Genomic DNA, 15,529 nt, shown 5'->3' on the forward strand with positions numbered 1-15,529 from the left:
TGACATAAATAAGGAAAAGTCTGGTGGAGTTGGGGAGTGCATAAGTAGATTGAAGCAAAGACAGGAATTGGAGATAGTGTAGTACGGGGTATAGAACAGTTTTGTTGCAAAAAGAAGCAAAACATACAAGCTGATGGATAATGGAAAAGTCTGGTTGAGATGATTTTGAAAAATCAGAATTATAACATGATTGTTTGCTCATAAAACTTTAGCATGTATGAGATTAATTTACTTTTTAAAAGGAAAATGCCAGTTCCCAGGCTACTGCTTTAAGCCTATGGGAACAATAAATATGGAAGACAAAACTATAAACAAAATGGAAATAGGACGGTCAAGAGATTATGGCTCTTGAAAAGTTTAGACTGGATGAAATTCTTAGACACATGAGGAAGGAAAACGGACAGTTCCTCTATTATAATAGAGGGAGAGAGGACCAAATGGCAGATGTAAGTAGTTTTGTATATAGTTGGTCTGTGAACGATACGCAGTTTCACTTAAACATTAACTTTTTTTTTCGATAAATACAGTACTGTAAACTTATTTTCTCTTCTTTCTGATTTTCTTAATAATATTTTCTTTTCTCTAGCTTACTTTATTGTATTCCTATAACATACAAAATATGTGTTAATCAAGTGTTTATGTTATTGGTAAGGCAGGTTTGGTCAACAGTAGGCTATTAACAGTTAAGTTTGGGGGTAGACAAAAGTTATATGTGGATTTTTGACTGCATGGGAGTCAGTGCCCCTGATCCCCATGTTATTCAAAGGGCAACTGTATTTCATATCAGTAAATTGGGGTGATTTCTATAAAGTTAAGTTGGCAATAGGTTATCTGTGGGAGAGAGCAGCTGTTCAAAAATAAACTACAAAATAAATCAACTTTTCAAATGATAATTGATTTGTATCAGTTATAACCATATCAGAATGAATTACTGGTCTTTCAAAAAACCCTTTATGACACATCACAGCCCCTAGATTAGAGTCAACTAACCCTAAGCACAGATCTATCCCTATCTCCCCTGTGATTCCTGTAAGCAAGTGACACATCAGAAATAATGAGTCATGAGAAAGACAATGTGATTGGTGCTAAAGGAATAAACCTACACCATGTCATGCCCCTGCACTAATTGTTTTCCAGAAGCCTTAATTGCCTGTCTGGATACTCTTTGCTTCTCAACACCCTGAATGACAAGTTGGTAATTCACTACGGGAGACTTGAATGACTGGATAAGATCTACCAAGCACTCCTTTTGGCTTCCGCCCCCTGACTAGACACATCGCAGTAGTATTTAATGCATCAGTATACCACTTTTAGAAAGGAACTTATTCCCAAATAAAAATTAGCCTGACTTAAAAAACAAAAGATAACAACACAAGGGAACATGTCAAGTCTACTTCTTTCACGGAAAATGTTAAAAACAAACCTAGAAGCAAAATTAAGGAGAATTTTAAATTCAAGGACAATTTACAGGAAAGAGTAGCTGGATATAAAGTATTTGTTGTTTCTCTAGAAGGCCTCCATTTCCATTTCACTTGTTCTCTACTAATACTTTGGTTGCTATATCATTTAGGATTTCCAATATTTATGAAAGGATTAAGTAGAATTCTGGATTGTGGCTTAATGTAGAGATAGCTAGGTCTGAATTTTTGCTTCCTTCTTTGAGGAACAGGATGGGGCTCAAGTAGTCAGTAATAAATACAGGAAGAGTTTGCCCCATAAAAAGAGAAGCCTCTGGAAGAACAGCAATGTCTTGTCTTCTTTTTGACCTCATTATGGACTGAGTTGTATTCCCCCAAAATATATATTTTGAAGTTCCAAGTCCTAGTACCTCAGAATCTGACCTTATTTGGAGACAGGGTTTTAAAGGGGAAATTAAGTTAAAATGAAGTCAAATGGTTGAAAGACGTAAATGTGAGACAGGAGTCCATCAAAATCCTAAAGGAGAACACAGGCAGCAACCTCTTCGACCTCAGCCACAGCAACTTCTTCCTAGAAACATTGCCAAAGGCAAGGGAAGCAAGGGCAAAAATGAACTATTGGGATTTCATTAAGATAAAAAGCTTTTGCACAGCAAAAGAAATAGTCAACAAAACCAAAAGACAACCGACAGAATGGGAGAAAATATTTGCAAATGACATATCAGATAAAGGGCTAGTATCCAAAATCTATAAAGAACTTATCAAACTCGGGGTGCCTGGGTGGCTCAGTTGGTTAAGCAACTGCCTTCAGCTCAGGTCATGATCCTGGAGTCCCTGGATCAAGTCCCGCATCAGGCTCCCTGCTCGGCAGGGAGTCTGCTTCTCCCTCTGACCCTCCCCCCTCTCATGTTCTCTCTCTCTCTCTCTCATTCTCTCTGTGTCAAATAAATAAATAAAATCTTAAAAAAAAAAAAGAACTTATCAAACTCAACACCCAAAGAACAAATAATCCAATCAAGAAATGGGCAGAAGGCATGAACAGACATTTTTCCAAAGAAGACATCCAAATGGCCAACAGACACATGAAAAAGTACTCAACATCGCTCGGCATCAGGGAAATCCAAATCAAAACCTCAATGAGATACCACTTCACACCAGTCAGAATGGCTAAAATTAACAAGTCAGGAAAGGACAGATGTTGGCGGGGTTGCAGAGAAAGGGGAACCCTCCTACACTGTTGGTGGGAATGCAAGCTGGTGCAACCACTCTGGAAAACAGTATGTAGGTTCCTCAAAAAGTTGAAAATAGAGCTACCATACGACCCAGCAATTGCACTACTGGGTATTTACCACAAAGATACAAATGTAGGGATCCGAAGGGGTATGTGCACCCCGATGTTTATAGCAGCAATGTCCACAATAGCCAAACTGTGGAAAGAGCCAAGATGTCCATTGACAGATGAATGGATAAAGAAGATGGGGAATATATACACAATGGAACATTATGCAGCCATCAAAAGGAATGAGATCTTGCCATTTGCAACGACGTGGATGGAACTGGAGGGTATTATGCTGAGCGAAATAAATCAATCAGAGAAAGACATGTATCATATGACCTCACTGATATGAGGAATTCTTAATCTCAGGAAACAAACTGAGGGTTGCTGGAGTGGTGGGGGGGGTGGGAGGGATGGGGTGGCTGGGTGATAGACACTGGGGAGGGTATGTGCTATGGTGAGCGCTGTGAATTGTGCAAGACTGTTGAATCACAGACCTGTACCTCTGAAACAAATAATGCAATATATGTTAAGAAAAAAAAAAAAAGAAGAAGATAGCAGGAGGGGAAGAATGAAGGGGAGTAAATTGGAGGGGGAGACAAACCATGAGGGACGATGGATCTGAAAAACAAACTGAGCGTTCTAGAGGGGAGGGGGGTGGGGAGATGGGTTAGCCTGGTGATGGGTATTAAAGAGGGCACGTTCTGCGTGGAGCACTGGGTGTTATGCACAAACAATGAATCATGGAACACTACATCATAAAAATTTAAAGAGAACATCTAGAAAACAGGAAAAAAAATGAAGTCATGAGAGTAGACCTTAATCCAAACTGACTACTATCCTTATAGGAAAAGGAAATTTTGGGACACAGATGGATGCAGAGGGAAGACCTTGAGAAGAAATAGGGAGAAGGGAGCCAACCATAAGGCAAGGGATGATGCTTCAGAAGAAACCCACTCTTGCTAATGCCTTGATCATGGACTTCTAGCCTCCACGACTGTAAGAAAATAAATTTCTGTTGTTTAAGCCACCTGGTCTGTGGTACTTAGTCCTGGAAAACTAATAAGCACTTTTTCTACCCACTCCTCTTTCTTATCATAGACACAAAATGCGATTTTAAAAGCATGCTGGTCAAATCCTTTTGTATGGGATCAAAGGATCCTTAAACCGATGCCACTTCATAATAACAGTCTAGTGACTGCCCTCTAAAGTTGGTGAGGGCTATTAGACTCAGCTGGTTGATGCACTTTGAGTTAATATAAAAGTTCGAAGTCAGGTTTATTACTCTGATGTTTGAAATATAAACATTTGATTCGCTTTGAGTTGTTTATTTTCACAAAATTAGCTGAATGCCTATGTGAGGATAGCCTGGTGTCTGAATGCTGCCAAGTTCCCTAAGAATCAGGGCTCCTTCGAATTGGTGTTGTAAAAGAAATAGCCAAATCCAGGGCAGCCTGGATCAGTAGGACACACACATGAATCACACTGCATGTCCCTGGTACATCCCCCCTTCCTACTCCGCTAGTACCCCTTTCCCGTCTCAGAATTTCCCTTATGCTTTGCCAATATTTCTTCAACCTGAAATTCTTAACCCCATTGTCATCTAATCAAAATCTGGTCTTTAAATTCCAGCTTCAGACTCACTGCCTCCAGGAAGACTTCCTTGATTACTCCAGTCCACATTGACTTGTCGCTTCCTAAATTTCTGCTGCATTTAGAATCCCATCTGAGACAATTCAGTATACAAGCCAGCTCTTATTTATGGCACTCTGCAGACAACTGTTCCAAAAGATTGTTACTTTTTAGTGAACTTCACTCAGGTCAGGCGGAGGGCTAAGTGTTCCTCATACTCTTATCTCCTCCCATCCTCACCAGGACCTTGTGAGGGAGCATTCTTACTTCGCATTTCCTAGGAGGAAACTGGTTTAGAGAGCCTAAGCAAGCAGCTCCAGACGCAGAGCTGGGAACGGCTTCTCGCTGTGTCCTGTAGAGTCATCTGTCTCTTCCTACACTGCCTTCCAGGGTGGCCCCCTGCTGTCCTTTTCTGCATCACCTCCCAGCCCCCCCGTCTTCAGTGTCTCTCCTCCTAGGTCACTGCGAAACAGGACGATTTCTACATGTTCTCTACTCCCACATACCTAAAGCAAATAGTTCGGTATTTAGCAAAATCGTTAGCAAAGTGCCTGCAATAAACTGGGGTTTGATAACTCCTCGGTGGTTCTCCCATTAAGTTGCCAATTTTCTTATCAAGGGTGTAGGGAAGTCAGCAGGTTGGACCATACATTTCTGCAGGATCCAGGACCTCTCAGGATTGCCATCTGGGCCTTTCTAGGCCTGATGTAATGGGGCTGTAAAGAAGAACAATTTCTTTAAAAAGGCAGCATTTGAATAATGAACAGGGCAAATAAAGATGAATAGACAAAGATAACATTTGTTTCAAAGCCAGGAAGCCCAACAGGCCCAAGGGCGCATGATTGGGTTGCAGATGATTCTTGAGATTTCACTTTTTGAAACATTCAGAACCACTTCAGCTCAGTTTTCTATTAAGAAGAAGGAAGGGGGGAAAGAGGAGGAGGGAGAGGAGAGAAAGAAGAGAAAGGAAAAGAAAGAGAAGAGAAAGGAAAAGAAAAAAAAGGAAAGGAAAGGAAAGAAAAGCAAAGAAAAAAGAAAAGAAAAAAGAAAGAAAAGAAAAGAGAATGGAAAAGCCTGCCCTGGTTCGCTGAGCGTTGGCGCAGGGTACAGCGATATGCCGGTGCTATCCCCGCTGCAAACTTACTTCCCACCCCTAATTATCAGCAGCTATTCTGCTGCACATTCGTTTTCCTTCTGCAACATTCCTTTTCCTGTGAAGTATGAGTTCTCTTTCTCATTCCCATATCATTTCTAACGTATCAGCTGTCCTGTCGACGGGCCACCGACTCCCCCAGACACACTTCAAGAGCCCCTACCACAGAAAAAGAACCGCCTGGAGAAGCTCTATTTTCATACTAACAGCCACTGACACTCGTTTAGCACTTCACCGTTTCCTTCGCATGATTGGATTGCAAAGCCCTTTCCAGTTATTGGGTAAAGAAGACAGGTAAACACACAAACACTGTGAATGCATAATTAAAACAATGCCACAAAGAAAAATGAGGGAGGAAAATCATATTTTATGCCAGCAAATAACTTGTTAATAAACAGCCACTGCCGCCAAGGTACTAAAAGACACTATTGGTTTTAGTGCTAATGAAGGACTGAAGGATGAGACAAGGCAGACTGCTTTTTTAATTTTTATTTATTTATTTATTTGACAGAGAGGGAACGCAAGCAGGGGGAGCTGGAGAGGGAGAAGCAGGCCCCCTGCGGAGCGGGGAGCCCGATGCGGGGCTCCATCCCAGGACCCTGGGACCATGACCTGAGCGGAAGGCAGACGCTTAACCGACTGAGCCACCCAGGCGCCCCCAGACTGCTTTTTTTTTTTTTTAAGAGTACAGTCTGTGAAATTCATGAACTTCTCTGGTCTCCAGTCTCCTTCAGTGTAGGCAGAAAACTCTGATCAAGTTCAATAATTCAGCACTGCAGGGCTTTTGTAAAATTTTGATTAATCCAGTGCAATCATTCCATAAATAATAAAACCGAAGCCTACTTTGTTCATTAATTCGACAGACACACGTTGAGCACATACTCTATGCCAGCCACTCTGCTAGGCACTAGGGATGGAATTCGAGAGCTTCAACTCTAACGGGGAAGAAACAGAATACAGGCAATATAAGAAATGTGAGTCCCCAGGACAGAGGAAGAAAATGCAGAGTACACTAATTTTTAAACCTTTAATCTCATTTCTTCATTTGTCATCTTTATTTCTCCTAACTCTTAGATATTTGGCCCCTGTAGGATCTAGACAATAAACCTACCCATATTCTTATTGGTATAAGAAAGTTGTAGCATGTGGTGGTTTGCTGGGCTCAGATGGGTGTGAAGCCTGGCTTGAGGATTTATTAGAAATATGAATGTGCACCACTGCTTACCAGGGAGGAGAATGTCATCAATCACAAGTGTAGTCACATCTTAAATGAGTCCTTGTATATAAAGCCTGGCATGCATTAGTACAGGGCCAGACACCTACTTAAGTAAACCTTAGCTGTAAATATGATAGCAGTGTTTCTCGTTGCTGATGTTAAAGAAACCTGGTGGGTTAGGGGTAGAGAGACATTAAATAAATGAGTGATAAGAGAAATAAACTACCCCTCTGATTAAACGAGCTCATTAGTTCACCCAGTAAACAGAGTAGTGTCATTTTCTGTCAGATACTTAAATTTTTAAGATTCTAGCATACATTGTAAAATGGTGAGTCTAGAAGACACTTCGAGCTTATTTGATCTTGCAAGGGATGCTTCCATTTCAGAATAATCATTATCTCCCCGAACTTGTATAGACTAAACAAAACATGGGGATTTTTTTTCATGCTAGGCACACCCAATCTCCTATTAATGGTATTCATTTCTTAAAAAGTCACATAACAGAGTTCAGCTCTGGGCAGAATCTGGAGTTCTAAATGAGCTAAGACGGGGTTTTAATAGAGAATTTCGGTTTGGTCACTAAAAGATTTTAGATTCATCATGATTGGAAAAAAAAGGTATTATTACAAGATGAAGCTTCTAAATAAAACTGTTGGCAAACAGCTCCTGAATCATGATTTTGAGGCTGTGGGTGATGCTACGGCCTGGGGAGACAGGCTGTCTCAGAGTTCTAATTCTGGCTCTGGTGGCCCCAGTGGGGATTAGTGATTTATATTAGTATCTTCAGCCTCCTTTTCATAGGTTTGCTTTTTTTATCTAGCTAAAGGGGTCCATAAGCTATAGCCCGTGCACCAAATTTGGCCTACTATCTTTTATGTTTTTAAGTGGTTGGAAAAAATCAAAAGAAAAATAATATTGCTTGATATTTGAGAATTATATAAAATGCAAAAGTTTGGTGTCCATGAATAAAGTTTTACTGGAACACAGTCACTACCCATTTGTTTATGCTATAATGGCAGAGCTGAGTAGTTGTAATAGAGACTATATGGCCTTCAAAACTTAAAATATTTATTCTCTGGTCCTTTCCAGAAAATGTTTGCTGACCCCTGATCTGGCATACAGAATGGATACTAGAATTAAATGGGAATGGATGAACATGTCTACCAACACCGGAAAAGAGCACTCCTCAATAGACACTCTTCATAAGTGTGATCCTAAGATCACACTCCAAATCGGTTTCACAAATGCACCAAATGCCTTCTGGTTGACATGGCAGTCACCAGCATTTCAAGGGATTACATACATTTTAAAATGCCCTTTGTATCGTTTTAATAGCCTCTTTCAAATGTATATTTTAAGGCATTTTAAGTAGGAAGGGAATTTTGAAGCAAAAATCCCACTTTTTTTGAAATAAAAGAATACATAGTAGCAAAAACATGCTGATTTTGAATGCATTTATTTAATTCATGTTCAGAATTACTTGTGTATATAGAATTATGTTTTCATACCATAAACAACTCCTACTCACATTCTCTAAATGATTTCCACACATTAACTAAGAAAAAAAATAATACAAGCTTCAAGGCTGCCTACAGACTTAGGCAGACAAAGAAAAGAGATTGTCCTAGTTACCTTTGGGTAACAAATATAATTGCATGGATTGTAACATACAGTACTAACACAAAAGGGGGGAAAAAGGATAAAGAGAGTGTCGTAAAATTAAATGCCTTAGCAACATATTTAACTAATGATCAAGAAAATGACCAACTTCTTTGCCTTTTATGCTAGAATACTATTACAATAACTCCATATTTTCACAGAAAATAGACACCAAATACTGGCTTACGTTTTTAAATGACAGCAAATTAATATAACCGATTTCTTTATTATTCCTAGGAGGAATTACAAATACAGACATGGATGACAAACTATCATTGCTGGTGTGTCAACCAATTATCTCAAAGCTCAAAAACTGGCCAAGCTTTTTTCTTTCTCGGAGACACCCAGGACTCTCTCTCAGAACAATCTATTTCTCATACAGCTCATTCCATTATACAGCTGCACTGACCATCCAAATAGGATCAAGTTTTAGAAAATTAAAAATTATACAGTCTCCAGACCCATGAAATGTTCTACCAAGAAGAGTGCCTTTGTAAATGCATGAAATAGGTCTGGAGAGTTACACAATCATAGAACCAGGAGAAAAAACAACTAGATCGGGGAGATACAAGTAAAAACTGATTAACCGTATACCTTGTGATTACAAATAATAGAAAAAAATATTGTCACATTTATGCTTGCATGTATATAGATGAAATAGATACATTCTATCTGTCTGCATAGATACCTCTATGCATCAGATGCATAGAGATAAATAGCTAAATATGGAGAAAAAAGACAAATAGACTGATAGATAAATAGAAATTAATAAAGTCTCTGGACCCCAAATATAAGCTATGGATCTTAATCTAGAGTCCACAATTGGGTTTCAGGGAATCTTTGAAACCCCCCACATTGTTTGCAATTTTGATAGGTATTTACATTTTTCTGACAAAAAGATGCATAATGCAGTTATTGAATTGTCTAAATACTCGTGCTCCCTCACTTTTCACTTAGCTCATAAAAATCCTGAAATTTATACAAGTGATATGTAATTGTCAGAGGGTACTGGAAATAATTAGCATAGTCACAGCTAACGGCAGGATAGATGACATCTTCTCCTTTTCTGAAGGGCTTAATTTCATTTCCAGGCAGAAGAAAGTCACTTTGGATTACCCTTCAAAATTTCTCTCTCTTTTTTTTCATTTCCATAGCTGTCTCTTCATCTCTCATCCCCTTTTCTTCCGTGTTTACCTCTTTTCTTTCCCTGGAGGAAGGAAGAGGGTAAGAAAACCTCCCAGTTCTAGTTACTATTAATTGGAGGCACTGGGCCGAGATGGAGCTTTGAGAGTCTGGCATATTGGTAATTGCCCTTGACAATCATAACGAGTGTTCCCTTGGATAATACCTAGGCAGGTCGGTGTACCGCCTCCCAACATATGAGAAATATTAAGCGTGCTTGCTAGTTGCTAGACAGGGAGTGAAAACTTGGCCAGAGTGTGGAGGGAGTTTGTGAAGAAGCTGAGACAATTTTAGCAAAGTGAGTTCTGTAATGAAGAATGCTGAGCCCCAGCGTGCAACAGTTTTCCATAGGAAAAAATTACAGATGCACATTTCTTCTTTGGTATAGTTATTCACATATAAGTAAGGCTACTGCAGGCAAGTGAGGTTTTCATGACAGTATAGTTGTGACCTCAGAACAAACATTCAAGAGAACTGTAAGTGGGCATCTCTATCTAGTCCGACTTTTATGATAGGCTTAAACATAGAAATAATTGCAAATAAATGAAAATGGCTACTCTCACTTCAAATGCCAAAACTCTTAATACAAATATATTTATTTCCATTAATAATATTTAAAAATTTGCAGGCTCATATTCAGAAATCAGGCTCCGGCCTCCAATATCTCATATTTTTAAGCCAGAATATATATAACTTCATTTTGATTTTCTGGAACTTTACCTTTGTGAAGGTAAATCAGTCATACACACACGCACAAGCATTCACTGGTAGTGTTAGCTATTTGACTTCGATCAAACTACTTCACTGTGCTGAGGCATTTCTTTATCTGGAAATGGAGATAACAGAGCTGGCTTCCTGGAGCTGGGATAAAGATCAAATTAAATGATACATGCAAAGAGCCAGGAACATTGCCTGAAATACAGAAAGCCAGATACAAATAAAAGCTATAGCTGCTATCATGGACATGGTACTGCTCTGTCTAGATCCCAGAAGCTGGTATGTTGGCCGCTGATGACTTACAGAAGCCTTCATGGAAATTGTTCTCCACTGTGACAGGAAACTGCTTCACCTGAGTTTATCTGGCTCACCTTTCCCCATCAACAACTAGACCAGCTGATGCCAAGAAAGGAGGTCTGGTTTCTCAGTTTAGAGCAGCTCTGTGGGGCATCCTAGCTCCGGAGCTCCCTGCAATATCAGCTGAGATCTCATTTGCAACAGTGTTGTGCGCCAGCTTCTTCTGCCTCATCCTGCTTTCCTTGCTTGCCACTGATGAAATATCTCCCAGGGAGCATTCCCCAATACATGGTTTAAAAAAAAAAAAAAAAAAAAAACTACCTATGTATCTATGTATCTAGCTAGCTCGCTTTCATCTGCTATCTATCTCCAGTATAATGAACATACAGTGTTACATTAGTTTCAAGTAGATAATGATTCAAGAATTTTATACATAACTCAGTGCTCATCAAGACAAATGTATTCTTAACCCCCATCACCTATTTCACACATTCCCCCGTCCATCTCCCCTCTGGCAACCACTTTCTTCTCTGTATTTAAGAGTATGGTTTTTCTGTTTGTCTCTTTTCTTTCTTTGTTCATTTGTTTGGTTTCTCAAATTCCACATATGAGGGGAATCATATGGTATTTGCCTTTCTCTGACTTGTTTCACTTAGCATTATACACTCTAGATCCACCCATGTTGTTACAAATGGCAATTTCATTCTTTTTTCGACCAAGATATATATATATATATGTATCTTTTCAATCCTCAATACACCTTTTAACATCACTCTCGATCAGAGTGTATTTTTCCAGACTCCAATCTAAGAGCACAGATAAATATAGATAAAAAGTTGTCTTTCCATTATCCTGGAATTGCTGTTAAGATCAAAATCTGAAGAAAAAAACTTCTAAAAACCCCCATTCTAAGTTGAAAATCACAATGGAAGTTGTACCTAACCACATCCCTGCAAGGCTTACAGAGAATGCATTTCCGAGAAGAAACCAAAACCCCATTTCCCTGCCTCTGACTATGACAAGAGGAAGATTCGGACAGAGAAAGAGCCTCTTGGAGAAAAGTTTTCAAGATAAACCCTATTTTTTGAAGGGGAGGAAAAGAAATTTTCTCAGCTATCAGAACAAGTCCGGAAAGCACAGGAGAGTTTCTGGTAAATTCTGAAGTGTGTTAGAACTATTACTCACACCTTCTCCAAGTTGCAGACTCACATGAAGTTTGGCAAGCCATTCAGTCTGTGGGGTCTGAAGCTCATGCTTCATGGAGAAAGGGGCAAGATGACAGCCTTGAAGGAGGCCGCAATAGTGAAAGAGCCTGCATTATCCCTCCTTGGCAGACCAGGGTATATGAGTTTCCTGGTAGCTGAATGAGCACAAAGAAAGCAGCTGGCCTCGAGCCCTTCTCATGGTATCCCATCTAACAAGACCAGGCCTAGGGTGGAAAATTCTACCACGTGAAGCAGATTTCCCATTCTAGGGATGCTGAATAATCCACAAAGGTTACTCTATTAGTGAGTCAACTTTTGGAAAAGGGATATAATAACCAGTCAGTGTTGAGGGGCTAACCCCAGCAATAGCTTCTGTGTAGGCACGCTTGGACCTTCTTCCGTCTTTCTCTTGGTGGCATTATCGGAAAGGAAGGCAGAGAAATGGGACCGTGAACGTAAAGAATTTCCCTCCACTTCAGCCCCTAGAGCTACAAACAAGTCTTTGCTGCACCAGGGGATGGAAAGGTCTTACACAGCAGGAAATAAGAGTTCATCGTAGCCAAGTTGGGAGTAGCTATCGCCAACAATAAACCATTTCATAGGATCGCAAGTCCTCTGTAAACCTGATAAATATATACACTTCAATAAGTATTTAATCAGCTCCTTGCATTATACTGTACCAGGTGTTAGAGATACCTTGATGAGCAGAAAGAGGTGGCTCCTGCCTCTTCTGGAGTACACACTTTCTTGTCTCCTTTTGCCTGCCTGTGTCTCTGAATTACTCTGTCTTCTCCCTCTGACAGACTATTCTTCCAAGAAAGTTAAGACATCATCATCCATTAATTACTGCTTATTTTTTTTTTTAAGCAACATAAGGAAAATTTGCCCAGAACACATTTTGAGAAGCAAAGAGACTGACTGCATTTTCTTACTTCAAGTACTATACATTAAATTCTGCCAACATTCCTTTCTCAACCACATTTCCCAAAAGCTTAGCACTTTGCCATAAAAGTTCACCCCAGTCTAAAATTTGGCATGCCTGACGGCAAAGTCTTCAAATTTGCCAATTTGGCTAACATCTCTGTTTTGAATAACAAGTAGAGAAATAGGAAAAAACTGGAGTGAAATGCTATAAATCATGGCATTATTTAGACAATTCATTTCTCGGGATAATCACAGGTTTAACAGAAATTCACCCTAAATTATGGTAGATTTGTTGTCAGATTTTTTACAAAAATTTAAAACCTGCATAGAAATATAATATACAAATTTAATTAATATACAAGCTTCTGAGACTTTCAATTCTATTGAAAAATCTTTTTGTATTACTTACACATGACTATTACTTAATTTCAGAGGACATTTCAGATTGATACAAAAATGACAAAACAAAAACTCCTATCTACATAGCATATATGGATATATATGTAAATTATAAAGAATTATATACTATGTATATAATATCCTAAAATATACAGAATTATAAAGATATATAGCACATATGCCGATAAACTATACATATACATATATATACACATATATACATACATATATATATTTGTACACACACACATACACACACTCACAAATGTGTGTGCATATACATGGTACTAGAATATTTGGCAAAGAGCTTTTGGGAGGCTTTTGTTAGTTTTGTTGGAAATAACTCTAGGCATGTGGGATTAAAGGATTTAATCCTATCCATTGATGTACCTTGTGTAGTTGGGCTTGAGGTATTTGTACATAAAGACAGAATCATGTTGGATCTGTAAACATCATTTGTAGGATGGATTTTTAAAAGCAGTGATTGACAGAATTCCACAGAGAAAGCCAATATAGAATAAATGTGTGTTCTAAGGATCTGCTTCCAGGCAGGACTACAGAAGCTTCTGTCCAAGGCACTGACCACATTTCTGCAGTTCTTCCTGTTTCCCACACTTTCTGAAAAATGAAACACTCTTGCAACTTTCCAGATTCCCCATGTCAAACTATCACACAACTGGAATAATTAGAAAACACTATCTTACCATTCTCATTTACAAAGATAAATCATGTGTAGTTAATAATCCTGATTTTGCAAAAATTGGTTAAAAATCATGTGATACAGATCCCCACATTTTCATACAAGTACAGAAGCATTTGTCTGGAAATTCTATCTTAATATGAGGTGCACACTAATAAAGCCTCGATGACCACAAATAATGGCACAAACACTGGATTCTCAAGGTAACCATAGGGTTTTCCCAACTCCCTCTTTAAAGAAGTATTTGGCACAATTCTCTTGCCACTCCTTAAGAAAATTCAGAATTATAAAACGTAATTCAGAACTACTATATATTGTATTAACGGTTCAGGAAGCATCTTTTCAAATGAGCTATGGGCATAACATGTTTATTTCCATAATTACTGCAGCAAACCTAAATTTCCTTGAATAATTTTTTTTTGAAGGGACAACCTTCAGATTTCACATCACGCAGTCTGAAACTTCATAGGCTTTGCTTATCAAAAGCCATTACGTCATATGCCCTGCACGTGAAACACATGCCCTAGAGCAACAATCTTAGCAAGTTTTGAGACTTCCTGGGCTTGACATCACAGTTCTCTCTAGAACAATCTTGACAATATCCATCTATGTTATAGCAGAACACCTTCCCAAAAGATGAAATCTCCACACATTTAGTAGACAGAATGGGAAAGCAGACCTTTCGTATTATTGGAGATAAGGAGTCAAAGCCATCAGCTGAATACCATGTTCACTTAAAAGCCAATAGGCACTAATGTTGCGAATAAATAGGGAAAGAAATTTCCTCTAGTGATACTTCAAAGACTTTGCAACATCTGGAATTTGGTTCCATACAGGGTATTCCACTAAAAAGTAAGTATAAAAACATTTTAATAGGGCAAACAAGATTCAAGTTTCTTACAATGTGTTCTCCCCGGGGGGAAACAAATAACACAATGCATCTGACTAACCTTTCTGCACTTCAGCTGCATTAATTAACATTTAGTCATGGATTCCATCATAAGCCAGATGAACTCAGTGCTACAGCTGTTTCCAGTGAGGGGAAAAATATGCTTCCACATTTCAGATTCCCAGGATTTATAAATCCAGGGAAAAGTGTTTTATTGACTCCCTTGTGCCAGCATTATTGATATGCATTACATATTAGTCACCCAAATAAATTCACACACACCCTAGACTGTGATTAAATCAGTGTCAGTATCACATGAACTGGGTTAGCCTGAGCCAATGCTATAAAAACCACATTCCTAACCCTTTTTCTTACATCAAGAATTAAGGAAGGGCTAACGAACTGATCAAAGAAGTAGATAATGGCCTTGAAAAAAAATTGTTGTTGAGTGAGTCAAACATTTAAGTGGAGATCAGGTACTCTGAGAGAGAAGGATGCAGATGACTAGAAAAAAATGCACAGATGTTGAAGAAATTTAACTGCAGGATCTCATGGCTTGACAGAGACATCCGCAATGCTATAAGCCAAACATGTGGAAGTGGTTGTTTGGGAGCAAAGCTGAGGTACAGAACGGCAATGTTTGGTTAGTCACTGAAAGAGGATTTTTGTTGTTTTATTTTTAGAGTAAAGATTCCGTTAAGATGTAATTTGTGAGGAAATATGACAATGAATCAGCTGGGCAACGCAGTCCACCTGTAATATCTTGCCAAATTTCTTATCACGAGAGCACTGTAAAACTAATTTTGTCTCCAATAGTCCCTTATAAATGCCGTGTCATGACTTCTGGTCAACTCTGGAGTCT

At 38.9% G+C, this 15,529-nt stretch overlaps 1 protein-coding gene across 4 annotated transcripts in view; it reads right to left on the reverse strand.

Annotated features, from left to right (window-relative positions):
• The window catches only part of ARHGAP24 (Rho GTPase activating protein 24), a 489,891-nt gene that overhangs the window by 248,741 nt on the left and 225,621 nt on the right, over nt 1-15,529 (reverse strand). The window lies entirely within an intron of this gene.

The sequence above is a fragment of the Eumetopias jubatus genome, unplaced genomic scaffold (assembly GCF_037043125.1).
Source record: "Eumetopias jubatus isolate StellerSeaLion01/CBP00866 unplaced genomic scaffold, mEumJub1_p1.0 scaffold_2, whole genome shotgun sequence".
In the NCBI taxonomy this organism is placed as follows: domain Eukaryota; kingdom Metazoa; phylum Chordata; class Mammalia; order Carnivora; family Otariidae; genus Eumetopias; species Eumetopias jubatus.